Genomic DNA, 14,087 nt, shown 5'->3' with positions numbered 1-14,087 from the left:
ACACAAATCTAACCGGCACGCATTGGGCGCCGATCGCCGGTGATCGATTCTGCGCAGATCTGGATCATCTCAAACGAGCCTACTGTTTTGCAAGTGACAAGTAAGTCCAAGTCTTTCCACTGAAGTTACAAGTCAAGACTAACAAATCCCAAGTGAAGTCCCTAGTCATACACTTTGTATTTAGAGTCCTTTAACAAGTCACAATGCAATCTTCGAATTTCAAATTTAAATGAATGCCTTTGTAAAAGAAGTTGTATCACATGCTACTCGAACGTAATAACACGACACAGCAGTTTACTACTTTCATAATGTATTATGTCTTATTATATTATGTATTATGTTATGCATATTGCCATCCATTTATTTTTTCTTCCCATGTAGTCTTATCGCAACAAAATTATCTTTTGTGTCATCATTTCCAACTGGCACTCAGCAACATACTGTAACTTCACTTCTTCATGTTTATCTCCCGCATTTGCTGTCCAGTCTGCAGTCTGTCAGATCGGCTAACGTGGATCTAGGTAATGATGCATTCTTGAAGTATCGACTTGCTGGGAATTAATAGCGTTGATTCAGGAGATGAACGGAAATTTATTTTTACTCAAAAACTTTGAGACTGAGTCAAGACCAAGACCAGACCAGTGTGAGTCCCACACTGCATGACATGATAAAATGTGGAAAATATTGACCACAGGCACTCCCTCAAGTTGATCTGAAATATCCACATCCCCTAAAAAAAAACACCAACAGAAAAACAAATTTAAGATGTTTCTTCAATCACCTCTGTCGTTGCCATAAGTGTATCCAGATAATAAAATAATCAAAAAATCCAAAGGAAGTTGTGGCCTTGACCGCTCTTGAAATAAAATCCCATGTCCTCTTTGTCTGAGACAAGACAACACTGAGTTTAAAGTGCAGTCGATTCAGAGACGAAACAGAAAACCTTCAAAGAGTGGTCTTGAGACCAAGACCGATATTGAGAACTACAACACTGGCCTCAGCCTTCTATAAAGACTTATTAATGCTTCACTTGGTGAAATCTTCACATTACACCCAAGGGATGTCCAACCTGCATTAATATTAATATAACTATCATATATATATATCATTTAAAAAAAAAAAAAAAAAAAACATATTACCAAACTGGAAAAAAAACACAAGTCACTGGATCAGTTTACTACCAGACTTTTCAATATCCTCTCCATGTGAATATGTAAATATGTAGGTCCATGCTCTCAGCACTGAGGAGGGAAACAGCATGACATGTTGAGGACAGCTACAGTTCACTGACTCTGTGTGTTTGCATATGTGTCCTGCCTCTCTGCTCCCAGCCGTTAAGAGGCCAGTGTTGATCAGTGACTGTCCAGGACTTTCAGAGACACTGACACCGCTGGCAGCATGATGATGATGTCACTGATTCTACTGCTGGCGCACCCTGGGGCTCCTTGTTCAGGGTGAGACTCTCTTCTGAAAACTTTGCTTCAGGATGCAACCAGGTTCACCTCAATGATGATCTGCTATGATGGAGAAAGACTGGAACAAGCAGCATTTACCTTCCCATCTCTTCTCCATGTTAAAGAAATGAGACTCTTCTGTTTGGATGTTGATCATCTTTCTCCAAGCTGGATTTGTCTCAATAACCCTTCTGCTCTTTTCATGTTTTCCAGGTTCATCAGGAGAAATCATCCTGACTCAGTCTCCTGGATCTCAGTCTGTTGCTCCAGGACAGTCTGTCTCTATCAGATGTAAAGCTAGTTCAAGTGTTAGCTATGACTTGCAGTGGTACCTTCAGAAACCTGGAGAATCTCCCAAACTCTTGATTTATAATGCTCAATCCCGTCAGTCTGGAGTTTTCAGATCGCTGCAGTGGGACTCAGTCTGGAACTGACTTCACTCTGACCATCAGTGGAGTTCAGACTGAAGATGCAGGAGATTATTATTGTCAACAGGATAACAGCCGCCCGTTCACACAGTGATACAACGTCGTACAAAAACCTCCTCAGCTGGAGAGGAACTGATCTGACTCAACAGCTGCAGAAACCTACGAAACAGAGACACTTTAGAAGTTTGACTGACACTAAAGTCTATATAAGACAATAATGTCAGGAAATACTGCTCATACTATAGTAAGCTATAATAGTAATCTTGTTGAAAAGGTTGTACTTAACAGTGTATTTAAAATTAGATTATCTGAAAATTAGATAAGTCAATAAAGCTAATGCCAGTTTGTTTAGCTGTGAAATCAAATATTTAGTTCCATTTTAGTGTTTAAGTTAATTTTCACATTCAAATAAAATTTGAAATGTATTTAATTTATATTCAAGTCAGTTTATTTTCCATCACACCTTAAGACATGAAATGTTTTTAATGAACTTGTGTTGACAGTGAAATGCATATGTAATGTGATATTTTGAGATCACACAGCTGATAAAATTTTTAATGACATAATATGCTGATGATGTCCTACTTTATAATTCAATTGCAATGATTTCTTCTCAGGCTCTGCAGTTTACCTATACTCTATAAACACATCTAAAAACAATTCAATACAGTAAACACTTCATTTATGAGATACATAGTATATCTGAATTTCATAAAAATATTGATATAATCAGGTTTCCTACAAAAACAAATTTTAAATTACTCCAATGAAGCAGTTTCTAAAGTCACATAAGCTTTAAAGATTTTAGAATAAATGATGGATTTACTTCTATCTTGTCTGGGCACATTAATGATTCTCTGATTAGTTTTGTGTTTTCAAAATATATTAAAAGGTATTGTGGAGGATTTTCTTTTTCCTCGGGTGGATCATCAAAATAATTGGTCCTCCTAGTTTCAATCAGTCTGGTGATATGTATATACGTTAAGGCCGTCGTAACGTGTACGTCCCTAGGTAGTTTTCGCCGCATGAGCACTTTCAGGTGTATATGTGTTGTACTACGGTTTCAGCCGTTCATGGAAGCTCGCCGCTCTCAAGACGAGTGTTTTTGGGAGACCATTTCACATGCTGGCGGCGCTAAAAGCACAGGTTGGGCTTCCCACTGATGCCTCAGTCGCGAAGTTTCTACTGACAGGTAAAGTTTGGCATGCTATTTGGAGAAATCCTTTAAAAATCACTGCTACTAAAAGTGGATGTAGCCATGATTAGCCATGCTAGCCCTGGCACAAGTCACGACCGCACACACACGGTAAACATCTCAATTCTGAAAAAGTGCAAATCTTCTTTGGGAAGTAGGCTTGTATGAGCCATGCCGCACAGCAACTTGTAAACAGTGCACTCGCGCACGTGTTAATAGGCTTCCCTCTCGGAGCAGGCAGAGTGTTGCGCATGTGCATTTTTTCAAAAGTACAGAGGGCGGTTCTGTTCTAAAATTCGGGAAAATCCTCCACAATACCTTTAAACATGCTATTATATTACCTTTTATTTATTTATTTTTCGAGAAATGTCCAGGCAGTTTTACATTAAACTCAGTTGAGTTTAACATTTCTAGATTTATGGAATTATTAAGACAGAGATATCTGTTTCTTTTACAATAAAAGACATGGAAACAACTGATTTGATGAAGAGTACTTTATTGTGTTAAAATAATCAAAATTAAAACATGCAACACACTTTATCAATGAAACATGTAAGACAGTGAGTGAGGGAAAGAGATAAACAGAGAGAGAGTTGCAGACTGAGATCGGAGTGAAACCAGTAGCAGAGTCCCAGTGAGTCAGGTCAGGACTGGGAACACTGGTCTTCCGCAGTGTCTCTGAGAGTGGAGTCTGGGAGCCCTGGGTGGCCTCACAGGTCACAGAGTCCGCCTTCCTCCACTGGTTCGTAGATAGCCTCAGGGTGCTGCTCCAGCTGTATTTGCCGTCCTTCCCCAGCACCCCGGGCTCCTGCTCTCCTCCCAGCTGCTGCTGCTGCTGCTGCTGCCGCCCACCTTCCAGGCCAGACTCCAGTCTGAGGGGAAGCCCTTGTTGGCCAGGCACATGAGTGGGCCTTCCCCTTCAGCAGCTCCTCACTGGAGGGGGGCAGCACCGTCAGGGTGGGACCGGACATCACCTAGGAGACACCAATCAGCTTAGAGGACAGGGACCACACAGCTGTCAATCAACCAGCAGACGCTTGGACGCAACCTTTGACTGTGTGAGAGTTGGTTTTCTCCTTTAAGGAGTTTCTGTCAGATGGTTTTTCTGCTCCACCAGTCACTCACTCACACATTGTTTCACTTCCCTTTAAGAGCCTCTCATGTAAATCAGCACAGAGAGAATCATCTACACACTGACCCGAAATATATCAAACTATAACTATACTGGAAATAAAATGTCATATGTTTCACAAATTCTAAAACCTTAATCATACATTGCTTTACAGTATTTAGTGGAAACAAACAAATAATCAACTGACAACAATGAAATGTTCTTCATGTGGATTTCAGACATTATTTAGCAAACTGTTCAAAAGATTTCAAACATTTGCAACAATATATGACAATATATTTATAGTGTAACATTAAAGACTAACTTAAATATTTTAAGTAGAATATAAGTTTTGTGTTCACCATCAAGTTATTTAAATTGACAGAAATGTTTATTGAGGCTGCTCTGAGTTAGTCTCCATGATAAAGGAGAATGAATAAAAACATGAATACATTTCATCAAGAAAACATTTATCTGCCCATCCAAAAATGTAATTTAAAAACATTACTTCACAATAAGGTATTAACTATTGTTTTGCAGGAACTTACTTCCAAATTCCAGTCTGGTTCCTCCACCTCAACGTGTACCACAGTGATACAAAAGTCATTGAGCTACGTAACAAAACCTCTCACTGTAGAGAGACACGCTCTCTGACTTTGTCGCAGACTGAACTAAACCTACAGGCCCTCAAATGCTACTTTACCATTAAAGTTGGATAATAATGATGTATCCTCATTTAATGTTTTACTTACAATTACTTTTTTGAATTTCTGTTGCTAAAGTGGAACTTTGAGTCTTAAAGCAAACTTTTTTGTGGAAATCCATATCCATGAATATTGAAAGGCAACAATTTTTCTTAGACTGTTAAATATAAAAGAATACAAAGAAAAATAGCTCCTGAAATAAAAAAACATTTGACTTACTTCCAAATTCCAGTCTGGTTCCTCCCACCGAACGTGTACCACAAGTGATACAAAGTCAGCTGGCAGTCAAAAAACCTCTCACTGTAGAGAGACACGGCTCTCTGACTTTGACACAAACAAACTCACCTAAAAACATTCACAGTTTAACCAGTTTATGTCATAACTGGTTAAAATGTTTAAAACTTGATTCACAAAACTAGGAAAATGTGTTCAAATCTTTACTTGAAATGAAATGTTAAACATCTACTAACAATATCAATTTCTCTTTCAGTGAAAATAATTGAAATATTTCTGAAGAAAAATTCCCCAATATGTACGCCAAATGTAAATAATTATCAAAACCATTTTTTATTGTTGATGAAGAATGAAATATAAATAATTTTTCTTTAAATCTGTCTCACAGTGATTTGACTGATTTGTGTTGTAGTGAATCAGTGGTTCTGGGAGGGTGGCCAGTTCCCCTTAATATTACGCCTGAGCCCCTACTTTTAGCAAATATATTACATTTTTAAACCACCTTATCCTCAAAGAGGAGATATTATTCATGTACATCGATAAACAAAATGTAGGTACACTGAATTAGTGGCTTGTGTTTATTGTTGTATGAGTACTTACGTCTGTTGTAGAAGCAAACCTATGGAGGGTAGGTGGTTTGTAACAAATACTTAATATATATATTTGGTACCCCTAAAATAGCTTATGGACTCAAACCAAAGATTCCTGTACAAATGTACGCCACATATTCCTAATCAATACTCTGATAAAGTGATTGATCCATTGATGAACAGCATCATCAGGAGTAATCCAAGTCCCTGTTGGAGTCAGTCAGGAGCATTTCCATAGAGAGCCACTTTTGCATCAGCAGCACCATGCTCCAGTGCTCTGGGAGAGTTTATAGTCCTGAGAGTTGAACATACTGGATGACTGACAGCTGTCCTTCATGACAACAGAAGACACAGAAATCCTCCTCATCAAAACATGACTTTGATCTCCGTCCTCATCTGCTGACTCTCCTCTGCTGCTGCTTCACAGGTAAAGTCCAGAGAATCAAACTCCTCTTCCTCTATCAACATCCGTCCCTCTGAAATGAAGCCGACGAAACCGGGGATGCCGCTCTTATGTTTTTGTCTCTGTATCCTCAGAGTCCAGAAGGCCAGGCCTGACAGTGACTCAGCCTGGAGCAGTGAGCTCTGCTCTGGGAGGCTCCGTGCTCACTCAGCTGTAGGACCAGTCAGGATATTCCTTCTTACCACTATTTATCCTGGTACCAACAGAGAGATGGAGAAACTCTAAACTGCTCATTATACTATACTAGCACTTTCCACAATTAGGGGATTTCAGATCGTTTTACAGGCAGTGGATCAAACTCTGACTTCACTCTGAACCATCAGTGGAGTCCAGACTGAAGATGCAGCAGTTTACTACTGTCAGAGTGAACATCACATCAACAGCCAGTGGTTGTTCACACAGTAAAAGCGGCGCGTCACCAAAACCTCCCTCAGTCAGACTGAACAGAAACTGAACTGACCTGCTGCAGCTGGAAGCTACTGCAGAGACTGATACACTCTCACCTGAGGAGATAATCACACACACACACACACACAGCACACACACACACACACACACACACACACACACACACACACACACACACACACACACACACACACACACAGTAATGACCCATTCCACTGTGGCCACAATAAAGGGAGAACACACCATCACATTTTAACAAATTAAACCACATTAAAAGGGGTAAGGTTAATTGAATGTATAGGCTGTGGATATTAGTCAGTTAGTATAGTATTAGTATAAGTCAGTTTGTGTGATGTGCATGACTGGTAAATATGTGTGTAAAAGTTGATAGGAGCAGATTAGAGAACTAAAGCAGACGGGAGAGGAGCAAAGCTGCAGCAGAGTGGAGAGTCAGCCAGAGAGAGGGCTGTCACTGCATCCAGACTTAAATAACCTCCTGCTACTGGGAACATCCTCAGCTGTTCCCCAGTTGCTCTAACCATCTCCTGCACAGAGAGCACAGACAGCTGAATCACACAGCTAACTCAAGATGACACCAATTCATCCACACATCACATTACAATCTCATGTTCATTCTTGACTTTGGAAACAACAAAAAAACAATCTCTCACAACGTCCATCCAGTAGCTGTTGTTGAGCTTTTAATCATATCACATACTTTTCCTCAGCAGATGTTATTAAAATGTGGATTTTCAAATCCCCATTCCTCTCAGCATTTGTGAGACTTCTTGTCCACGTTGGCTTAGAAGTTAAAATATTGCATCAGAACCTGGGAGAACTCTGTCTGCTGAGGAAGATCATGGGATTGGATCCAAAGATCTGAGACAAGACAAGACCGAAAACATGCAGATTCTGGGGAGGACTAAACCTTCAAGAGTGGTCTTCTTGAGACCATGACTGATATTGAGAACTACAACACTGGCCTCAGCCTTCTATAAAGACTCATCCTTACTTCTTCACTTGGTGAAATCTTCACATTAGAAACATGTCAAACCTGCATTAATATTAATATCACTAATCATTATCAAAAAGACCATATTACCAAACTGGAAGGACAAGAACAGAACGTCCACAAGTCACTGGATCAGTTTACTACCAGACTTTTCAATATCCTCTCCATGGCGAATATGTAAAATACAGTGGCAAGAAAAGTATATGTGAACCTTCTGGAATTTCATGTTTTCTGAATAAGTGGTCATAAAATGTGATCTGATCTTCTTCTAAATCAAAGGGGATTGACAAACAATGTCTAAAATAAACAAATTCAGATATTTCGTAATAACAGTGAACCTCCATCTTGGTGTCATTCTGACTTGAAGCCCACTTCTTAATTAGAGTAGCAATAGTCCCAGAATTAATCTCCATTTGTAGATTGTTTACACTTAACTTTGTAGACAATTTGAATTTCACAAAGTCTTTGAAATAACTTTGTAACCCTTGCCAGCTTTCATGTAAATCAACAATTCTTGATCCTTAGATTATCACAAGAAACTCTTTTGGCGAGACATGGCTCACATGGCGTGTTCTTCTTGGTACGGCATAAATCAAAGTTTGAGGGGCTTTTTATCAGTCAAAGTAGCTGTAGTCCACACCTCAAACTCATTATCTTACTTGGAGACTCCGTGTGCTGAAAGCTGACTCAATTAGCTTTTGGAGGTCATTAACTCAGGAGTTCACATACTTTTTTCCCAAACACGATGCAATTTTAGTTGTTTCTCAATGAGAGACATGGAAGATCAAAAATGTTATTGTTATTATTTTAGACACATTATATTTGTCGTACTTTTGTAAAGATGAAGATTAGATCAGATTTTATATCAAATTTATTCGAAAACCATTAAATTCCAAGAAGAAACTTCATTATTACTTTTCTTTGCCTGTATGGCAGGTCCCGTATACCAGTACCTGAGGGAAACAGCATGACATGTTGAGGACAGCTACAGTTCACTCTGTGTGTTTGCATATGTCCTGCCTCTCTGCTCCCAAGCGTTAAGAGCCAGTGTTTGATCATTTAAAACTATACAAAATTATACAGAAATACAATATAAATAGAATTTTTGTTACATTTCTGGTGCTTTTTTATTTTATTACAATTTTTTGGTCATTTTGATGCCTTTTCGTTTATGCGGGGTTTTTTCTCAATGCTTTAGGCACTTTGTTTTAACGTTTTGGACCGCTTTTACTCAATGTTTTCCCACTTTTTCTGAGTTGTTGGCACTTTTAAGGATGTTTTGCCACTTTTTTTCAGACAATTTCTTCGGCCTTTTTCAACTTTTTGGCGTTTTTTCAACTTTTTGGGGCTTTATGAGGCCCAAACTGTTAAGTGGAAGACTACAGTATATGAGACATGCAATAATACAGTTAAAATATTTGACTTTTCCTCTTAAATAAAAGCCATGACAATAAACTCTGTCACATGTCTGCCCTTGATGTGATTCTCAGTTTCCAGTGTGGCCCTCTGGGGAAACGGAGTTTGGCGCCCTGATATAAAACCACTAAGATCACATGTCTGCTGGTGACAGCTGCCTGTTCACATTAAATATTTGTATAAAGGAGTTTCCACTTGTAAAACTTAGACAGTGACGCCTCAGTCCACATCATGCCGGTATTCTAGAGACAGATGCGAGAATTAGCTCTTCATCGAAATAAACAGTCGGTAAAACTAAATGCTGGAAACCTTTCAGGTGATGGGATATTGAAAGAAAAAAACGCATGTAATGGCTAGTTTTTTTATGCGTATAAACAAGGCGGGTATGAATGACTCAACAGAGCACAAGTATGGTGGCTGTTTGGGTTCAAATAATTCCTCCCATGGTGACATTTACACTGTGCTGGCTTTTCTGTTTTGCTAAAGCGTGAGGGTGCACTTAAAATGTAACCAGCTTTAATGGGTATATATTTGCAGCAGGTATAAACATGCAGGCGTATATTTTGTAACTGATGGAGGGCTCTACAAAGAAACTGGAAACTTCAACGACTAGTGTTAGGGTTAGGGTTCCAAAGGTTTTACTTTCTGTAAAAGCAGGGAGGATCTCGGTGTTTTTCCTTTCAGAGCCAAAATAAATGTCTGTTAACAATCAAAGAAAGCTAAAAGTGTAAATGCCTATACTGTATCTTCTTATTTGTTTTCTGTGTAATGAAGGTGCGCTATGAAATAAAATTGCCATTGCCAAATCCTCACAACAACCTCTGAGCGATAAATGGACCTAAACAATCCCAAAAAACAAGGTCCGAGTTCAACATTGATGTTCATATTTGTTCAATATGTTTCAAGTTTGATCCAGTTATATGATCTATGAGTCACTGTTGTCGAGGATGTACTACAACCATTCCAACCATGCAGATCCAATTCTTCCTTCTTTGAATTAGGCTTTTGGCATCATGGTGTTTGACGCATGTAGGAACCCCGCTATGACTCACTGTAGCCGTCCGTTACTATCTGTCGTTAATAACAATGCTTGGACAGCATCGCGTCAGTTTGGACTGTGTTTATGTACGGTCACGCTCCACTTCAGTGATAAACCCCAAGACAGTAGGCCTGCGATAATCGCGCACAAACTGACATTGCTATTTTTTCTTTTCTTTTTTCATACGATGACACAAAAAGACTGGGGTGATTTTGTAGGGGAGTGCATCTACACAGAAAATAAAAAAATGAAAAAGGAACTTTTATTATGTGAACTAGTCTTTGTTGAAATTTAATGCTTTACAAACACCAAAGCAAGTAAGCGCCCGTGACTACTCTTCTGGAGTGATTTTGGAGAGGGACATTAGATGGTTAAATACACTGGCTGAATGACATGACACCACTGTATTCATATAATACTATCAATCCAGGCTGAATTGAATGATAGTAATAATGCATGTAGGGCTGCTCCCTCTTAGTCGATTAATTCGACTAATCGGTTGTTTGGTTTTAGTCAACTTCGATTTCTTTAATTGATTAGTCATGTCTGATGCTGTTTTCATGCTGAATGACTTATTTCCAAAGCGTGTATGAGCACATCTCTGGTAAACACAAGAATTAAAGTGGTGCTTTTGCATGACTCTTGCATGAAACTCAGATTTACAGATCTGTTGATGAAATCAACTAATCGATTAGTCGATACAATTGAATGAGTGTTAGTTGACTAAGAATTTCTTCAATCGGCACAGCCCTAAATGCGTGCATGCTGCTTCCTCTAAATTTTCAGGTTGCGGTTCGACTAGCTGGGCCTGCTTTGGTTGTTTTGATAAATTGATTAACAGCGATCGATGATTGGTGGTTGGCTGTGCATGCAGAGCCTGCATGTCCGCACTAGCAACAAACTGTGAAAGAACACTTAAATCAGTGTAAATGGCGTTATGTAAGAGACACAGACTGCTGCTGTAGATTCAGGGTTCATCCGATTTTAAGCAATACTTTTCCATGACATTTTCATGACTTTTACGCCGAGAATTTCCATGACTATGTGTTCCTGAAAATGTCAGTCGGCATTATACAATAAGAATACAAATCTGTGTTAAAGTTTACCCTCAGATGTTTAACTATAAAATGAATTACAATTTATGTGGTTCATAGTGGGATTCATAATATCGCTCCCCGAATAGAATGTTGAGGTTAAAGGCGGCGTGAATACATTTATTAATGACATATTATTATGCTGTGTTAAAAAAATTCCATGACTTTTCCAAAACTTTCTGGGTCTTTTTATGTTTCCAAAACCTTTCCAGGCCTGGAATTTGCATTTTTCAAATTCCATAACTTTTCCAGTTTTTTCAAAGCGTTATGATCCCTATAGATTAAGCGTTACGTTTCCAGCGTGCGGCTCCAAACCGTAACGTTGGTTTGGGACAGACCCTTTGTTTCTTTAGGCTAACTATATTAGCTTTAGCCTGGCTGGTAGCAGCTTTCTGCGGTGAAAAATGGCCGGAGGCGCCGTGATTAAGTTGCATTAATCAGGTGATTTAGTTTGTCTTTGCAGCGAACATCAAACACTGACTACTGTAGCCGCTACCCATGGAAAAGTATGTGCATCACTGTGTCGCGGCGCGCTACCGTTACTTTTCTACACAAAAAGCCTCACTCCCCGTAATAAACCCATGGCCCATGGCCCATGTCCTATCCACTAAAATGGAGCGGCGGGTTTATGACCCATACTGCAGCCAGCCACCAGGGTGCGATCCAGATGTTTTTGGCTTCAAAGAGTCTCACACTGCCCACAGCTGTGGAGTGGCTACACCACAGGTGCATTCTGGGATAGAAGAAAACAGCGCCGCGTTGCTTGCATTTCTTTAAACCAATCGCGTAATGCGTCTTGGGGGCTAAGCTCGGAGCCGCAGCGGTGGCTCTGCTGAATCGTCTCGGGGAGGAGCATTTGCACCCCGCCAAAGCGCCACATGCACAACATTAAATGAAGTTAACTCTTCACCAAAGCAATAGCGTGAGCTATTTAAATGAGCAGGATACATGGTTAGAGTATCCGCCGTGTGAACCGTTTTCGGCAATCTAACCCGATCTTCCAAAATCGTCCCAGAGAGTAAATGCCGTGAACATATTCTCCGTCGATCTTTACAATCATTCCCCGAAAAAACCAAGCAGGACCGCCTAGTTGCACGGGCCACATTTTCTTCAAAACTTGACATTTTTGGCGTGCAGCTTGCTAGGTCCAAGTTTGTTGTTGTTTCCCGAAGTGAACGGAGTTTGGGAACGGCAACACACGGACCTAGAGAGCGGAATATGGGGGGCCAAACTGGTTGTCAGGCTTTATCCTGGAAATGTACTTTCACACGCAGACTATGACAGTCGACGCATCAACCCTGGCTTAAAAGTCCATTTTGTCAGTGCTCATCAAAAGCATCCACTAAAATGTAAAAAAACGATTCCTGAATGTACTGAAAAACCTTGGAACTGAAAGACCAACTGGTCGTAAACTGTACGGGGGCCTTACTCTCAGCTCTTTTAAATCAAGGCTGAAGACATTTCTTTAATGATAATTTAAATAAAGCTGCCTTGCCTTGCCTTACAGTGATCTTCAACCCTTGTGTTGTCTTCGGGGTCAAATCTGACCCATTGTTTAGATGTCTATATCAAAAATATGGGTTTCTTTTTAACTACCTAATTTTGATTACCCCAAAAATAACATGGATCAATCCATAGCAACGTTTGCAAGTACAACAAAATCTATACTTTCATTGAATTTTGTGTGTTTTGTTGAATTTTTAGCATTTGAAAAAATATTGAAATTTTTCAAAACAGTATCCTGACTGAATGACATATGCCATTCTGTGATTATCCTTCCTTTAATTTTAGTCTAAAAAGGTATAATAGGCATAATTTCCTATAATAACGTCAAAAATTGCCAAAAGGCGTTGAAAAAAGCACCAAAGAGAGACAAAAACGTTAGTAAAGGGATTTTTAGTTTTGACCGGGAGGACGATGCATGGTCCAATGGAAGACAACACAAGGCTTAAATCTGACTCAAAAGAAAACAGTGGTAAGGTGTCTCTAACCACAAGCGCTGAGTTATAGCGACCGCCTCACCAAAAATAAAACATGACCTTGACCTGTTTTTATTACTATTGACGTTAAAGCCTTTTTACTGCGACACAATGAATTTCCACTTTCACAGGAAATACGCCTCAGACACATTTTACCAGCTGTCAGAGTTTAATATTCCTAGAGATCAGTGGTGGACGCCGAGTATTCAGTTCCTTTACTTCAATAAAAGTACTGATACAACACTGAGAATAGACTTTGTTACAAGTGAAAGTCCTGCATTGGAAATAGTCCTAGAAGTTGAATGGCATGGTCAAAAGTCAAAATATTTGGTGACACTTTACTTGAAGGCATCTACATAAGAGTGACATAACACTGTCATGAACACATGACACTGTCATGACACATGAACTCTAACCCTAACCTAACTCTAACCATAACTTGTCATGACAAAACCCAATAACACTTACTAAAAAGGCGTTATGTCATAAAGGTTTAGGACTTGTTTATAATGTTTATGACACGTTCACAACAGTGTCATGTCACTCTGTAGTAGTAAAGTGTAACCAAATATTTAATGCCGAGAAAAGTGTCCGGTTGACTCTTATACTGTAGCATTAGATTATTATTACTCACGCATTAATGTAGCAGGAGTTGACTGTTGACCATGGATTGCTTTGTTTGTGAAACACGTGAACATTGCGAGAAATGTCGATAAAATTACCGACATAAAATTACAGAGAGCATAAAGTGAAACCTTCTAGGGTTTTTTTTTCAACCAACATTCCAAGATCTTCCAAACCATCAAGTTTACTTTAGTTTAAGACCACGAAAAGCAGACAAACTCCCCATATTTGGCGATCTGAAATCATGAAATGTTTGCATGAAAAATGAGTCAAAGGACAATTTTTCAAGTAGTTAGAGGAGCATATGAATACTGATTGCTGTCTTTATCGCTCTTG

At 39.3% G+C, this 14,087-nt stretch overlaps 1 pseudogene; it reads left to right on the top strand.

The window, feature by feature from the left end:
• Positions 1 to 1,401: 1,401 nt before the first annotated feature.
• LOC120571959 lies at positions 1,402 to 2,039 on the top strand (annotated as a pseudogene).
• Positions 2,040 to 14,087: the final 12,048 nt, after the last annotated feature.

The sequence above is a fragment of the Perca fluviatilis genome, chromosome 13 (assembly GCF_010015445.1).
Source record: "Perca fluviatilis chromosome 13, GENO_Pfluv_1.0, whole genome shotgun sequence".
NCBI classification, from domain to species: domain Eukaryota; kingdom Metazoa; phylum Chordata; class Actinopteri; order Perciformes; family Percidae; genus Perca; species Perca fluviatilis.
Note: the sequence above shows the minus strand (reverse complement) of the source record. Positions and strands in the feature narration are given on the sequence as shown.